The sequence below is a fragment of the Dermochelys coriacea genome, chromosome 3 (genome assembly GCF_009764565.3).
Source record: "Dermochelys coriacea isolate rDerCor1 chromosome 3, rDerCor1.pri.v4, whole genome shotgun sequence".
In the NCBI taxonomy this organism is placed as follows: domain Eukaryota; kingdom Metazoa; phylum Chordata; order Testudines; family Dermochelyidae; genus Dermochelys; species Dermochelys coriacea.
In genome coordinates this window covers 123,073,815-123,089,951 of record NC_050070.1, presented here as the reverse complement: position 1 = coordinate 123,089,951, position 16,137 = coordinate 123,073,815, and the positions used below count along the sequence as shown (strand labels likewise).

General features: G+C 42.5%; 1 protein-coding gene across 10 annotated transcripts in view; it reads left to right on the top strand.

Annotated features, from left to right (window-relative positions):
• The first annotated feature begins 2,833 nt into the window (after nucleotides 1-2,833).
• The window catches only part of AGPAT4 (1-acylglycerol-3-phosphate O-acyltransferase 4), a 133,264-nt gene continuing 119,960 nt past the window's right edge, over nucleotides 2,834-16,137 (top strand). The window contains exons 1-2 of one of the 10 annotated variants that reach the window (XM_038395609.2): nucleotides 2,838-3,028; nucleotides 3,667-3,743. The gene's annotated coding sequence lies outside the window, so the exon portion shown is untranslated. Of the gene's footprint in view, nucleotides 3,029-3,666; nucleotides 3,744-7,010; nucleotides 7,130-7,921; nucleotides 8,195-15,368; nucleotides 15,490-16,137 lie in introns of those variants that run through there. The other 9 variants (XM_043511255.1, XM_038395611.2, XM_038395610.2 and 6 more) reach the window with 9 other exon arrangements.

The window sequence follows — 16,137 nt, the reverse complement described above, 5'->3', positions numbered from 1 at the left end:
GAAGGGTGGAATCAGCCCTCCACAGGAGACTATGAAAATGCTTCAGCAATCCTCAGAGCTTTAGTGTTGGATGGTTTGTTTTTTTTTCCAGATCAGCACTTGCTTATACTCTCTGACATCTCCCCCCCCCCCCAAAATGAAAAGCGCCAAAGGGTTGGAGTCCTCTTACAGAAAATGTCTAATATACCACAAGGTTAGGGAACTGAAAGGTTCCAGACCCTCCATGAAAAGATATATTAAGTGGGGAATTTCTGAGGCAAATAAAGCCAACGGGAAAATGCCTCCATTCCAGATTAGAGGTCATTCCACGAGGGCACTGGCAGTCTATATGGGCCACAGGTCCAATGCCCCATATGAACAAATTTGCAGGACTGCAACTTGGCCATCCCTACATATGTTCACTAAATTGTATAAGAATGATAGACTTCAGTAAGATGAAGCAGCCTTCAGAAGCAGGGTTCTGCAAGTTGTAGCTCACTTGTAGTCCACCTAACAATTGATAGTGACTGGAAGTCAGGGTGGGTACTACTACAAAAATTGCATCACTACTGAACTTACAGACCCATCCCCCACAGTAAAAATAAGAAAATTGGTCTGACCTGAACATTTCTGTTTTGCTATGAGGATGGGTCCATAAATTCATCCCAGCCTGTACTTTTCATTTCCTTCTTTTGGGAGATTAATTTTCAATAGTGTTTCATGATGGAAAACTATGTTCTTATATTTAATTGATGTGCTGGAGGACCATTACTACTACTTATTGTTGGGCAGTTTTATCTGTTAATGTATTTTGAAACAATGTTTTATTCAAATATAATAGTTACCAGCTTTGGAAGCGACTTTCTGGAGGGGCTCTTCAATGGGAGGAGTTATCTGGAGAGTCAGCCTCGACAATCAAAAACATCTGCCTCTGCCTCCTGCAGCGTGGCGGGACTGAAAAATCCATCCCTACTGAATTTATGGAACCCTCCCCTACCAGAATGATACTTTTCAGGTGAGTGAGACAAATTTCCTTATAGATGAGATCATGTAATTATAGGACCTAACTACATCAGCCACACCATCAGGGGCTCGTTCACCTGCACATCTACCAATGTGATATATGCCATCATGTGCCAGCAATGCCCCTCTGCCATGTACATTGGCCAAACCGGACAGTCTCTATGCAAAAGAATAAATGGACACAAATCTGACATCAGGAATCATAACATTCAAAAACCAGTAGGAGAACGCTTCAATCTCCCTAGTCACTCAATAACAGACCTAAATGCGGCAATTCTTCAACAAAAAAACTTCAGAAACAGACTCCAAGGTGAAACTGCAGACCTGGAATTAATTTGCAAACTGGACACGATCAGTCCTGAATAAAGGCCTGACAGGCCTGAATAAAGACTGGGAGTGGTTGGGTCATTACAAAACCTAAACCTAATTTCCCCAATACTAATTTCCCCCCACTGTTACTCATACCTTCTTGTCAACTGTCTGAAATGGGCCACTCTCATTACCACTTCAAAAGTTATTTTTCCTCCCTTGGTATCCTGCTGTCAATTGAATTGTCTCATTAGACTGACCTCCCACTTGGTAAGGCAACTCACATCTTTTCATGTGTTTATACCTGCTTCTATATTTTCCACTCCATGCATCTGATAAAGTGGGTTCTAGCCCACAAAAGCTTATGCCCAAATAAATTTGTTAGTCTCTAAGGTGCCACAAGGACTCCTCATTGTTTTTGTAATTAAAGACTGTATTATATGTTTCACAATTTGAGCTCATGGTGTTTGGAACTCTGTATTGATGTTAAATCATGCTTTACTTTTCCATGTTACCGTTTTGTGTATTCTTGCTATTTCTCATTGTATTCATTCATAAAATCTGCTTTCCACTCAATAGTCAAAGACTGACAGTAAATGTTTTGGTTTCACAGATGGTGAATATTGTGTGTCAGAATATTCAAAATTTAGAAACCTGCTATCTGAAATTTGTTTTTGTTGTGTCCAGATTAGTGTCCCTTTTTTTAAGTAATAGGTATTCTGGGGGTTTCCTCCCCCGATAACTCTATTGGACATCTCTTAGCTGTCCTATAGGGTGTTTATATGGATCATATGGCCACCTGTTCAGCTTGTCTCAGATCCACTCTTTATAAAACGTTAGCTCCTTTAGAGTTCTGCGTGGCGCTGAGCATTTATGCCAGGTGTCACACACTCTCAATGCCAATTGAAGGACACACCAGAATTCTTACTGGATTAAGTCCGGATGCTCAGTTCCTATGTTCTAGATCTAACGCACAGCCTCTGATCAGCATAGGAGGACACAACAGGTACAGTATGGCTAGCAGCACTTGTTCTCATTAAAAAATGCTCAGTGTACTGAAAAAGTATAATTGTATCAGATCAGCTGCGCTAATACTTAAATATAGTGTTCTTCTAAAAAGTCTTAATTACCTGTATATTTGTTTTTCTGCCTCAACTGTTGCATCTTCTGTGCTCCTTATAATTTAGAGGAGGAAAAGATGCCGCTATTGCATTGCATAATGCAAATTGATCATATTCCTTTTCAATTAATAATTATCTAATTTAGCCAACGTATTTAGAGCATGACACTAAAACCACTGCTAGCATGGGAAGAAAGAAGTTTTCTCTGTAAATGGAAGCAACAGGATTAAAGGGATGCAAAAAGTGATATACAATAGGCTTTTGTTTGGGTTCCGGTAGGAGGTTTCTGTAGCAGTGTGTTTTCAAACATGAACCACGTCCAAGGGGGGGGGGAGATCATAGTACACCAGTAAGTAGCTATCTCGCCTTAACTGCTGACTTGTAGCTTTAAAAGGAAGTGACATGTGGTGGGGAGAGACGTCAGCTGAGAACCACATTTTTTTTTTTTAATGGCCTACCCCAGGGTGGAGTCTGGCTTTCTTTCCAGTGTTGGCTGACTTACAGCTCATGCAAACTAGTGGGAATTTCTGAGTCTCAGGCTCTCTTTTTCTGTCTCTGGTTTCTAAGCACACGTGTCAAGGTCCGGCAGGTACAAGGTATGTGATCTGATATTATTCATGCTACTTCCAAAGAACTTTACATTTGCTTCTTCTTTACTTGGCTTGATTTCTTTAAAAAAAAAAAAAGCACAAAGACAGTGAGTGCAGAGAGTCAAAGGACAGAAAGAAGCAGGCTGCAATGAGGTGTTTATGTGAGCAGCGTTGGTCAGAAGCGAGCAGCAGGTTTGCAGGCTCCTAGGAAAGAACTACTCTGATTATATTTCCTTTTTCTTCTCTCCATTTGTGCAGTACCTTGGTTTCAAATTTAATTTAATTTTTTTTTTAATTACGTTTAATCATTTTGCTTGGAAAAAGCTGAAGCCGACTAGAATTTTCCTGCTACACATTGGCTCCCTTTGTGCCATGCAACATGCTCCTTTCTTTTCTTCGTAGTGTTCCTATAGAAACTACAAATACCATGGACCTTGTCCTAAATATAAATATCTATACTTCTTTCACAATTTAGCATTTTTGTACGTTTTAGATTGATATTTGCTAGGATGCAGCATGCAATTTGTTGTCTCCCCTCCACTTTCATTTTGGTTTTCCCCTATTACAATAGAGGAGGTTAGTGGAGGGGGGCGGGAGGGGTAGTGTTGCCTTGGAAACAGACATTTGTGACCATCTATTCACAGCTGTTTTTATGAAGATGCTGTCTACATCAAGAGGACTGTATCATGCCTAGATAATGAGCTGTTTGAATAAAATATAGGTATGTATTGAAATAAATGCAGTGTATTCATTTTTCCATTGAACCTTGAAGAATTCCATAAGCCATAACAGTTTCAGAGCAATGTTTAGAAATAGTGAAGATTAGGCTGTGTGTTTAGTGCAAGATATTTGTTTTAAAGTTTTAGTTGACTTTTGTTGTTTGTTTTAAAGCTGTGGTTTTCTTTAAAACGAATATATTCAGCCTCTCAGCAGTAATAAGAGTAGGTCAACTTTGCCTGCACAACACGGCATTGGTTAGTCCAAATCTTTACTGTAGAGCAGAGGTTCTCAAACAGTGGTCCGCGGACCAGACTGGTCCATGGATAGTTCCCTCTCAGGTGCATGGCTGGGCGGCCACACATGAGAGAATGAAGGGCCACCCACCTAATTAGTGGAGCTGCTCAGGCATGGCTCCCCTAATTAGGTGCCTGGACCCTGGAGAAGATTCATATGTAAAGTGAGGTGGTGGCCTTGGGGAGAATAGGGGGTAAATGGGAGGGGGCAGTGGAGTGAGAAGAGGGGGGCTGGGGATTTGGGATGTGCAGGGCTGCAGCGGCCAGAGAAAGAGGAGACTTTCCCTTGTTCCAGGGCTATGGCTGCCAGGGAGAGATGGCCCTCCTTCCCAGCCTCAGCTTTGTGGCTGCTGTGGTGCGGGAGAGACCCCCCTCTTCCTATCCCCAGTGCAGGAGAGTGGGCACTTCCATCGCATTAGAAAGGCCAGACTACGGATATTAAAATATGAGTTGTTTGCTTTTATTTGTAGAACAAAAAAAGTTTATTATTATTAAGTTTTTCTTTATATAGCACTTTTTATCCAAAGTGCTTTACGGTAGTTAGCTAACGGTACAAACAACATTTGGAAAGATCATCAAGTGGTCCTCTGAGACCCTCAGCAATTTTCAAGTGGTTCTAAAAAAAAAAAAAAAAACTTTTGAGAACCACTGCTATAGAGCATTGTTCAGCTGTGAAATGATCCATAAGAGGATTTGATTCAACAAGTGAGTGTTTACCCATGTGCGTACAAAACAGTAAACAGGGATTTGTTCCATTCTGACCAGAACTCTACATTCTGTGCATTTTGTTTTTTGTCTCAGTCCATATTTATTTGTCTTGCATTTCCAAGATCTGTACATGCTTAATAAGACGATGTATGCGCTTCTAAGAACTGTGATGCAACTAATGCTGGCAGTTAGTTATACCAAGGGAACATAACCTTACCCTGGACTGATAATCACTGCCATCCCAAACTGAATATCACTTGCAAAAGAAAAAATTAAGAGACCAAGAACCAAATTCTCTTCTCTTTGACACCAGAGCAAGCCCACTGACTTCTATGTGCTTACACCAGTGTAACTGAGAGGAAAATTTGGCTTCAGGTGCCTATGGTTTCTGTGTGTATTCCTTACTTTGATACAGAACTAAGGTTCAAAATCATGCTGTGTTTTTCTTATTTCTTTAAAATGTAGGTGTGTGCGTGTACATTATTAATCACATTTTAAAAATTGCAATAAATATGCAGGAAAAGTGAGATTACAGGTACAATGCTCTGCAAAAAGGGACATGCCTAATCTTTAGTGATACTCTGACATGGGAAGAGGTTAGAATTCAACCACTGGCTCATAGGAAATATCACGTTTTAAAGTATGCAGTGACCTGAACAGAGAAAAAATATTCCAGTTGACTGGTGGGTGGGATTGCTCTTTGTGAATATACAGCTCAACTAAAACTGTTACCCATTATTCAGCTACTAGTAATTATTAAAAACCTGGGCATCATTTGTAAAATCATGTAAGGGGGTGAAGGGAGCCAAAAATTTCTGAGAACTTAAAAATTGCATGGTAACAGACTGTGAATCCAAGTGATAATTCAGCCTGATGATATTCTGAACAAAAAGAAGGTAAAGAACTCTCAACTGTGTTTTTTAGCTGTTTCCATACCTTCACACTGATTCAACAGACATAGTCATAGCCTTCAGAGTCATATTTGGAGTTATTACATAGACTGGTTTGTGTTTTATGTTTGGGGATGTTGTGCTAGGAGACTTGTTGATTTGTGTGGGATGGCAGTTGGACCAAGTAATCCACCGTCTGTGTAGTCTCCCTCATACAAGCTATGAAAATGATGTATGCAAATTAACTGTAGGGTGAGATTGGTGACTAGTTGAGTTACCTCTGATATCACAATGGTCTAAGACTCTCTGCATGGCATAGATATTTGCCTTACTGTAGCTGTACACCTCGTGTGAGTAATCAGTAAAGTTCAAAATGGCTGAGAACTTAAAAAATGGAAGGTAAGGGACTGTGAAACCCAGTGAAGATTCAGCCTGCTGATATTCTGAACAAAAAGAGCTCTCAACCAAGCTTGTAGCTCCTTTCATCACTTCACACTGACTGAATAGACATTCTAGGCTTCAGAGGAACACACAGAATGTCATTATAGAGATGCTTTCCATCCATAGAATCTCCAAGTGTTTCATAAAAAAAGCTGTAAGGAATTGTATTTACAGGTGTGGAAACTGAGGCACAGAGAGGTGAAGTTACTTGCCCTGTGTATCCAGATCAGATCAGAGGCAGTCAATAACCAAGTTTCCTAATTCCCAATTGAGTGCCTCATCCACTCCACACCACCACACTCCATCCTACTGACTATATTAGGTATTTTCCAGGCTACTAGATGTAGAATTCAGTTCTTGTCAATCATATTGCTTTGTATCATAGTCACAAAGTACTATTCAGCAACAAATTTGTGTCTGGCTGGGTCCTCTCTTTTCACTGTATTGTGCAAAAACCAGGAGTTCCTATAGAATTAGCCTGGCTTTTTGCTTAAAAGAAATAAGTCATAGGAGTGTGGGGGCAATTGGGTAGTCTCTTTCATCTCTGATGAAGGGCAGCTGATTTGCGAGTGGGGGCTCTCCTATCTATGATCACATGCCTTAAATGTTGGCTGTTCCCCCCCATCTCCAGTTGCAGTTGTGAAGGAAGGGTCATCTATTGGTGTGAGCTCCCTTCTCTTCTGACACTTGAAAACAGTGGAACACTTCAGCATTACAGGAGCTACCTGTTTTTCCTTTTCTATGGCTGATGCTCACAGCTCATAAAGGTGTTTTCAGTTGGGAGACAGTCTTCAGGCCTCTTTTTAGATGACTTTCAATTGGGTAAGGAAAAACCTACCTTCTGCTGAGTTATAGGGAAGAACTGAGCATGATCAGTGCCTCCTGCAATGCTTTCAAGCAGGGGGAAACATGACCCAATTCTGCTTTCTGCTCTAGGGGTGAAGGTATTGCATAAGAATTTCTGCAGGATGTCAAACTGCAATGTGTCTTTGGAATATGAGGCAAGCTTTCCTGTTTAGGAGTATCACAGAGCTTCTAGAGCTGCACCCACTGAGGTAATCTGTGCTTGCGCAAGGCCCTTAAATAAAGTATGGTTATTGTGGGGAAAACTGTATCCCCCTTGGAAATAGAAATACCTATGTGGACTGACCATTGTCTGTTGGTCATGTTGTACCACTTTAAATTTCTCAGCACATTACAGGTTGCAGTGTCATAGTAGGGTAGGGATTCTGTCACAGGTATCTTTGATGACAATTATGTGGCTGGCCTGGGCCCTGCTAGGGGGAGAAAGGTGCAGTCTCACATAATGTGCCCTGATTTTACTGCTTGAGGCAAGGTAGAACACTCTATGCAGCACTCCCCAATGAGGCTTTCTAACCCAGGAGGACACAATACTAGCCCTCCCAGCTCTGCCACCGAGGTCAGTATAATGAAACCATGCATTACCACCAAGATATAATTACTGTATTGTATACACATGCTATGGTGCTTTACATTCCCACCCTCAGCTAGGACTAATGATGCAACACCTTCAGCTTCAAAAGCACTCGTCTCTGCCACTTGAGCTAAAGGAGAACTCCCCTGGCTTATATATCTCTTATCCTTACTTTGGGTCAGCACCAAGAGGGCAATAGCAGCACACGCTGGCCTGTGTGTTGCATTAGGTTACACTAGATGCTTGTGTTAGGCACCATGCCACCATCATCTGTAAAACACTCATTAACAACTGCAGTTTCCTGACTGATGGGTCCTAGAGACATCACTGTTTGCTTGGGTTTTGTTGCTTGGCTGAGTTATATTTCCACTATTACTATATGAGGAAATCTTAGTTCATGGGTGGTTGGCCCCTTTAAGAGGAGTTAAGGGCAAGTCATCTGTGATAGGGAACAAACCTAACTGCCTATGCAGCTAATTGGTTAATGAGCACCTGGACCTTGTGAAAGGCTACCAGAGCTCCTAGGGAGAGTAGTTTCTATGGAACAGAGAAGGTGAACTGCTAAGGAAAGGAACTCAGAAGACCATCTCAGCTAGCTGCAGGAGGCTCAGCCTGAGGGGATCTGCATGCTGTCTGGAAAAAGAGCTGTAGCTGCCTAGAAGCAATGCAGAACCCCTGGCTCCAGGTAAGGAATGAAGGTCAAGTGCAGAATGACTTATTACCAGCCAAAGAGACTGAAGGGCTTTTATAAATATATGAGGGTAAAAAATATAAGACAGAAAATAGCCCCAATAATCAACGAGAAAGGGAGTAAAATCAGAAAGTTTATTTTTCTTGCTAACGTTAAACTAATGCCTAACCCTGAATTTGGGTCCACGTGGATATGTAAAGGTTTATCTGTGGATCCAGTTGCAGGATTGGTGTCCAGGTCAGGACAATAAGAAAGGAGGGAAGACCTGATAAAAATTTTTGATAAAAAGCGAGTAAGAGCGTATCTGAAAAACTTGAACAGCAACTGCTCCCTCCATTTCATGAGAGATTTCCAGGAGTAGCTGTATGATAGCTAATGCATGCCCTTCACCCCAACCCCCACACACTCAAACTAACTTGCCCCTTCCACATAGTTACTCAAATGTCTGGAGACATCCAGGGATAGGGAGCTGGTGCCATTCGGGTTATTGCTTCCCATTTTTACATGGCAAGAGGGAGTTGTGCACAGAGGATCACATCTGCATGCAGACCCTGTGGGAGTCATTGTCTAAGAATTGTGCTGACGTTGAGGCTCGTGTAGCTTTGGCTATCTTGAGATCAATACAATGTTAAGTCTAAAGTCTAAAATAGAGATTGAAACAGTCTTGAATATCCACAAAGCCATGTATTTCTGATCTGATGGCAGGGGCCATCTTAGAAAAAGTAAAATCAATGCTGTCAAAACTACAGCTGAGTGAGGGGGAAATGGGAGGGCCACCAATGTAATGTGAGGTTTACTGCTGAAGTTCCAGTGCTACATAGTGTTGAATGTGAGTTGTCTAATACTGGCTCACAGCTCTATTGGCACAATTACTTGAGTGCCTAGGGGTTCAGTGTCTCTCCCCCCCCCCCACCGTCCAAAATCACAGATGTAGCCAGGACACATTAGTCTTTCCCCCTTTTTCCCAGGAACCTGCTACTGACCATTCCCTTAAATATTTCCAAAAATACATGGACCATTTCTTAAATGTGCTACATTCTCTCTTGCTCTTTCCCTGCCCTGGCAGTTAGTGTGACACAGGAGTTTGGGACAAGTGGGACACATTGAAATTTGGGTCTAGCAACTGGGCCCTAAGGGCCTACTCCAAAGTTCATTCAAGTTGATGAAAAGACACTGGGGGCTTAGATTTCTAAAGTATTGTAGGTGCCTAAATAGTTAGATTGGTGTTTTTGAAAATTCTACCATGAGTGAATCTGCATCTTGAGGTGCCTAAATACCTTTTAAAATTCTAGCTCCCACTGACTTAAATGGGCTTTGAATCTGGCTATAATTGAAAGATTCTGCTGAAAAGGAGTTCAGATTGCTTTGAACTGGTCCTGGCTTTGCATTCTGAGAATATAAGTACTTTCATAGTTGCTCTTCATTCAGCTACTTTGAGGGGGTCAAGTTTTCCAAGCTGTTAGGGTCTGATCTAAAACTTGTTGAAGCCAATGGGAGTTTAACAGACTTCACTGGGCTTTCAATCAGGCCCTAAAGGAGGTTTGTTTGGTGGTTTTTGTTTGTTGTTTATTTCAACTTTATCCTCTGCGTCCCAGAACCCCTTCCAGGTGGGAATAATGAAAGTCTTATGTACATGACATTGCTACTGCTACATTGTGGACCTTAAAGGCCCAGATCCATAAAGGTACTAAACTTTATAGGCAGTCAACTTTATAGGCACCTAAACTCCCAGGGGTGGGGAGGCTAGCTGTGGGACTGGGCCAGGGGCCGTGGTGGGGGGAGGCACAGCTCTGGATTCGGGTGTGGGGGGGGAAGAGGGCTTGGCTCCAGTGGGGGCAATGGGCGGAAGGGATGGGGCCTTGGGTGGAAGGGGCAAGGCTGGGGGTTAGCCTCCCCCAGCTGGCGGAGCATGGTATGTTGGTATGTCTACACTGTAATTAAAAACTCATGGCTTGCCTATGATAGTCTGAGCCAGAGTCAGCTAATTGGCTGCTTAATTGTTTGGGATCCATCCTGAGCCCAAATGGCTACACCACAATTAAACAGCCCCTTTGCCCAAGCCAGCAAGCCCGAATCAGTTGGTGTGGGCCAGCCACAAGCTTTGAATTGCAGTGTAAACAAATCCTGTCTCTCTGGCCTGATGACTCTTTCTTTATCCAAAGTGAAACTGCACGTGGATCTCTCACATCTTGGATGAGTTTCCTAGGCTCTTAAAAGTTAGCCATTGCGGTACTCGCAAAAAGTCCCTTTGTGGAGCCGGGCCTAAATTCATAACTTCCAAATCATAATAGAGACCTACCAAATTTACTACTGAGTACCCTGGTTTTATTTCTGAGTGGTGGGAGGGGGAAGGAATAAGTTAGGATCAGGTTTTATACGGAGCAAGTGGACTGGAACATACTCTGTGTTCATACCTGCTAAGTCATCCATTGGCACTAACAGACTCCATCTACTCTAGGTTACTCTCTGTGTAAAATAGGGATAATAATACCTGGGGGGGGGGTGGGAGGGTGCTGTGAGGCTTAGTTCATTTGTGTTTAAGTGGCTTGAACGCCTCCACTGAAAGGAGCTGTATAAATGCAGCAATAAATAATTTTTTAAATTTGTTTTCTAATTCTACATCTAAAAGAACCTGATCTTGCAAACACTTCAGTAATTTCACTTGTGTACAAATATGGGTAGTCCTGTTGCACTCAAGGGGGATTAGTTGCCTCAAAGCTGCTCGTGCATGTAAGTGTTTGCAGGACATAATGTGTTGCTGGTGTGGAATAGTAGTGTAAAAAATGTTTTTAAATGGCTTTTTCATTTGCCTTTAAGAAAAATTAAGGGCTCACCATGGGTAGGGACTGGAAATAAATGTTTAAACTCCAGAACTAAACATGTGAGAATTCACCCTTGTTCAAGGCAGCAAGGACTACACTCTGTGAGATTCAAAGGCTGGAAGTGACACCTGGAGCTTGTGCTAACCCTCTGCTCAAAGTGAATTTCGCTCATAGCTTTCATTTTAAAATAAGATAGCAAAGATTTTTTTGGGCCCTCTAGTCTATTCCAAGTACTCTCAGCAAACCCCTTTCCAATATAAAATCTCTCTAAGCTTCAGTGCAGCCAAAAGAATTTCTAGGCCCAGAGAACAATAGAAAACTTGGAGCTGTTTTACCTTGCTTACTCATGAATAATGCCCATTTCAGAACATTGCCCTTTTAAAAGAGGTATGAACTCGGTGGTGATTGGCACCCCTGGATCATCATCATGTCCTCTATCCAGTCCCATTGCCTGCTCCAAACCCTTCAGAAATGCTCAGCTCCAAGCTCTTTGCACACATCTCCTCCTCCTGGCCACCTGCAGCATTGCTCTCCATTCCCTCCCAATAACTTAGCATTCATTGTTCCACTCCCTACATTCCCTGGCATTGTCACACTGCTCTGAACAATTAGTTGGATTTAATTGGTTCTTTTCAGAAGCATATGTGAAGCTGCTTCATATATGGCAGCTCCCTTTGAAAATAACTCGGGTGGCTGCTCCCAATCCTTATTATTTATATTATTGTATTGCCTAGGACCTCCTGTTACGGACCAGGACACCATTGTTGCCTTCTCAGGTTGCCTTCATCCTCTTATCTTGCTATATTCAGATATATGTGGAAGCATGCACTCCCTTCTTAGTAGAGAGAGAGAAGCAGCATTCAGGGTGATAGAGCAGACAGCAACATCCCTCTGCATTATTAGCAACAGAACTAAAACATATACAAAAAGCAATATGCTGTGGGAAACAACCTGGAAAGAGCTTGCACTACTCCTTCACTTCTGAAAGGGGGCAAAAGGCTTTATTAGTTAACTATTTCTGGCATTATTTTTGTGTCCCCCCCCCCCCTTACATCAGCTGGGACACTGTCAATGTGATTATTTTAATGGACCAAATTTTTAAAAATTCCAATTTGTGAAAGAGCACTCTTTAAATAGTTCCTTTTAAAAATTGAAGTATTTTTCTACTTCCTTGTTTATATCTATAAAGCTCTTTCAGCAAAGGATGCATTGATTGTAAAAGGGAACTGAGCATAAAGGCCCGTGGTTGAGGAAAGCATCCCTCTTCAGGAAGGTACTGCAGCACATAAGAATGGCCATAGTGTTTCAGACCGAAGGTCTATCTAACCCAATATTCTGTCTTCTGACAGTGGCCAATGCCAGCTGCTTCAGAGGGAATGAACAGAACGCTAATCATCAAGTGATCCATCCCCTGTTGCCTGTTCCCAGCTTCTGGCAAAGAGAGGCTAGGGATGCCAGTGAGGCACCTATACTCCATTAACTTATCTAGTTCTTTTTTGAACCCTGTTTATAGTCTTGGGCTTCACAACATCCTCAGGTTCATTGTGTGTAGAAATACTTCCATTTGTTTGTTTTTTAAACGTGCTGCCTATTGTCATTTGGTGACCCCTAGCTCTTGTGTTATGCGAAGGAGTAAATAACACTTGCTTATTTACTTTCTGCACACCAGTCATGATTTTATAGACCTCTATCATATCCCCCATTAGTAATCTCTGTTAAAGTCCCAGTTTTATTAATCTCGCCTTATTTGGAAGCTGTTCCATACCCCTAATCATTTTTGTTGCCCTTCTATGTACTTTTTCCAATACTTCTAATTATATATATTTTTTTTGAGATGGGGCAACCAGATCTGCATGCAGTATTCAAGATGTGGGCATACCATGGATTTATATAGAGGCAATATATTTTGTCTTATCTAGCCCTTTCCTAATGATTCCCAACCTTATCTTTTTTTGACTGCCTCTGCACATTGTGTGGATGTTTTCAGAGAACTATCCACAATGACTCCAAGATCTTTCTTGCGTGGTTACAGATGATTTAGACTCCATCACTTTGTATGTATAGTTGGGATTATGTTTTCCAATGTGCATTACTTTGCATTTATCAACACTGAATTTCACCTGCCATTTTGTTGCCCGGTCACCCAGGTTTGTGAGATTCCTTTGTAACTCTTAGTTACATCCAAAGCAGATTGCAATCTTGAGTAGTTTTATATCATCTGCAAATTTTGCCACCTTACTGTTTACCTCTTTTTTCAGATCATTTATGCTTAAGTGCTGATCAAGTCAATGATATTTAAACATGGGATTCAATGCAATCCTGAATTGGGACCTCAGGGCCTGATCCTATGCCCTGAAGTCAGTGGCATTTTGTCAGTTAACTTCAGTGGGAACTGGATCTGGTTCTAAGAGGAAAAAATGGGGAAAATAGAGACAATTCTTCCTGTAAACTCCTTCAGTTATAGCTATTGTGGCATCTATTGGACTATGCTTTCTTGTGGAGACATTGCAGTGTGAATCATGTACGCATTTGCTAACCTCAAGGAAGAAGAACAAAACACGATTTCCTGTGACTTGCTGTATGTATGTATAGAGAAGCATCATTAGAGGAAACTCTTGTACTGCAGTCATCCTTATATTCATTCAGTGATGATTTGAAACTAGTTTTAGGATAATGCTTATTTCTTGTTGTTGTTTGAATAAAAGCTTATTTAAACCCAGTACTGAGGCTGCTTTATTCTAGCCTGACTGTATTCTCTGCCTCAGCAACTGGTTCCTGTTTGTGAGAGTCAGTTTCGGTCAACAGCAAATGTGGTAGTGTGCAGTGTCCTGTAAGATGTCTGGCTGTTCTAAACTTCCCCTGAAGCTCAACACTTTGGACTGTCATTCAGCAAAGCACTTAACCATAGCCCGGATCTGTAATGAGACTTAGACATGACAGTGCTGAGCATTGCAATACCTAACTTTTAGGCGCCTAGAAAATCACTGGTGCAACAATGGGATCCACAAAGCCTGGGTTAGGTATCTCGGCTCCCTATACAATGCATAGATACAGACATACCTAAAGAATGGGATCCACAAAAGCCAGCATGCTCAGCAGGGAACCACCTAAACTAGCCAATGGGAAATGCTGACAAGAGGGGTGTGTCCTAACCCCTGCACCTCTCATAGAATTAGATGCCTTAATCCAAGATGCAGTGATCCCCAGCTCTGCTAGCAGCAGCTGCAAATCCCTCCCCTGAAGTCAAATGGTTTAGGAGCCTAAGCTGCTGCTTGCAAGAGGTGGTGGTGCCTCGGCCTCTATTATCACTTTTAGTCCAGTGGTTAGGACACTCACCTGGGCTGTGGGAGACTGCTTCTTCCCCCATCAGGCAAAGAGGGGGGAATTAAACCAATTAAACCTGGGTCTTCCACATCCCAGATGAGTGCTCTAACCCCTGGACTAAAAGTTTTATAAGGAGGCACGTCCTCCTCTGGATTTTTGAATGGGCCCCATTCTAACAGATGAGGCCCTGCAGGCGAGGTGAGTGAGGGGTGGGTGGGTGTGTGTGTGTGTCCCCCTTCCCTTGAATGTCACTGTCCCGTGTCCCCCGCCGCTCCTTCCACCTGATTCAAGGATTGTGCTGGGACTTGCATGGGAGATAAATGCCTGGGTCATTCGAGTGAGGCAGCAGTGTACATAGGCACCTAGGAGACTTTTATAGTGAAAAATGTAGGTGCATGCTGAGTTAGGTGGCAGCTCAGTGTGGGTTTTGCAGTGCCTAACACAGGAACTAAGAGCCTAAACCCCAGATTTAGATGCTTTAGTCTACAACAAATCCATCCGTATACAGCAAAGCAGTTGAAATCCATGCTTCGGTTTAAACACAGTGCTTTAAGGTGAAACATATCTTAGGTACTATTTGTAAGCATAGCAGATAATGTGATTTCAGGCAGAAATGTGATTTCTTGTTGTATCCCATTAGCGTAGCCTAGAGCCCAGAGAAACAGTGCAGTTTGACTGAATTTGCTGCAAGGGACTCTTAAATTTCTGTTCCTGACTCTCTCTGCCCCAGTTTATGCGACCTTTAGGCAAATTGCATAATCTTCTTGTGTGACTGTCATGGGCTAGCTGGCACTTTAAGGTGACTCAGCTCAGCTTTTCCTGTGATGTGTCAGTTAACCCCCAGCTGATCCTGATCTGGTGACTGAGGGCAGGGCTACACTGGAAATTTCAAAGTGCTGTCACAGGAGTGCTCTAGGAGCCTGTTTATGCTAGCGCTTTACAGCGCTCTGACTTGCTGCGCTCAGGGGGGTGATTAGCTAGAGCGCTATAAATGTAAGTGTAGCCAAGTCCTCAGTTACAGTTAGTGATCCCAGCTGTGACAGGATCAAGGTGGACTACGTAGGGAGGAAAGAGAATGCAGTGAAGGAGACCCAGGAAGGAAGAGCGAGGGAGCTCTCAATCTGAGGGAAGGGTCTGGTAAAGGTAGGCTGAAGAGGGCCTTGTGACACTACACCCCATATTCTTCATAGAAATATTATATGAATATGGCATAACTAAGTTCTTTTATGCGAGATGGGTCATGTGAGGTGTCATCAGAGGTTATGATCTACTGAATGTGTTTATCCAATTTGTATGAATGTATCATTTCTGTATCGGAGGTTTGGAATATTGACTATGTAACAATTACAACTATGTGTGTATTTGCCTACTGTCTGGTGAGCGTTCCCCCAATCAGCCTCAGTGGGCCATTAGGAAGAACAATAAGACTTGGAAGATACTAATCTCCTGTCTTCCTGAGAAGCTCCCCAGGCTGCTGCTTTAACACTATGGGGTCAGGTGAGCGGGTCACCTGGTACTAGACCCACACCGTGGGCTTTCAGTATTTTTCTATTGAGAGGGGTAGGGGGGTCAGACTGGGAAACAAAAGATTCCTGCCTTAGGTAAATTCTGTTAAAGGCTGGGAAGTAAGTCAGTCGGGACTCTTCTCTATTGCCTCCCAGTCCAAGAGGGAAGATTGCTAAAAACACCTGAAGAGAAAGACAGGGCCTGAGTTCAGGCTGAGATGGGTCCAGTCTGTAAAGAGAAATAATTGGAACTCTAAGCTACTGGAACTCTGCAACCTGCCTAAAA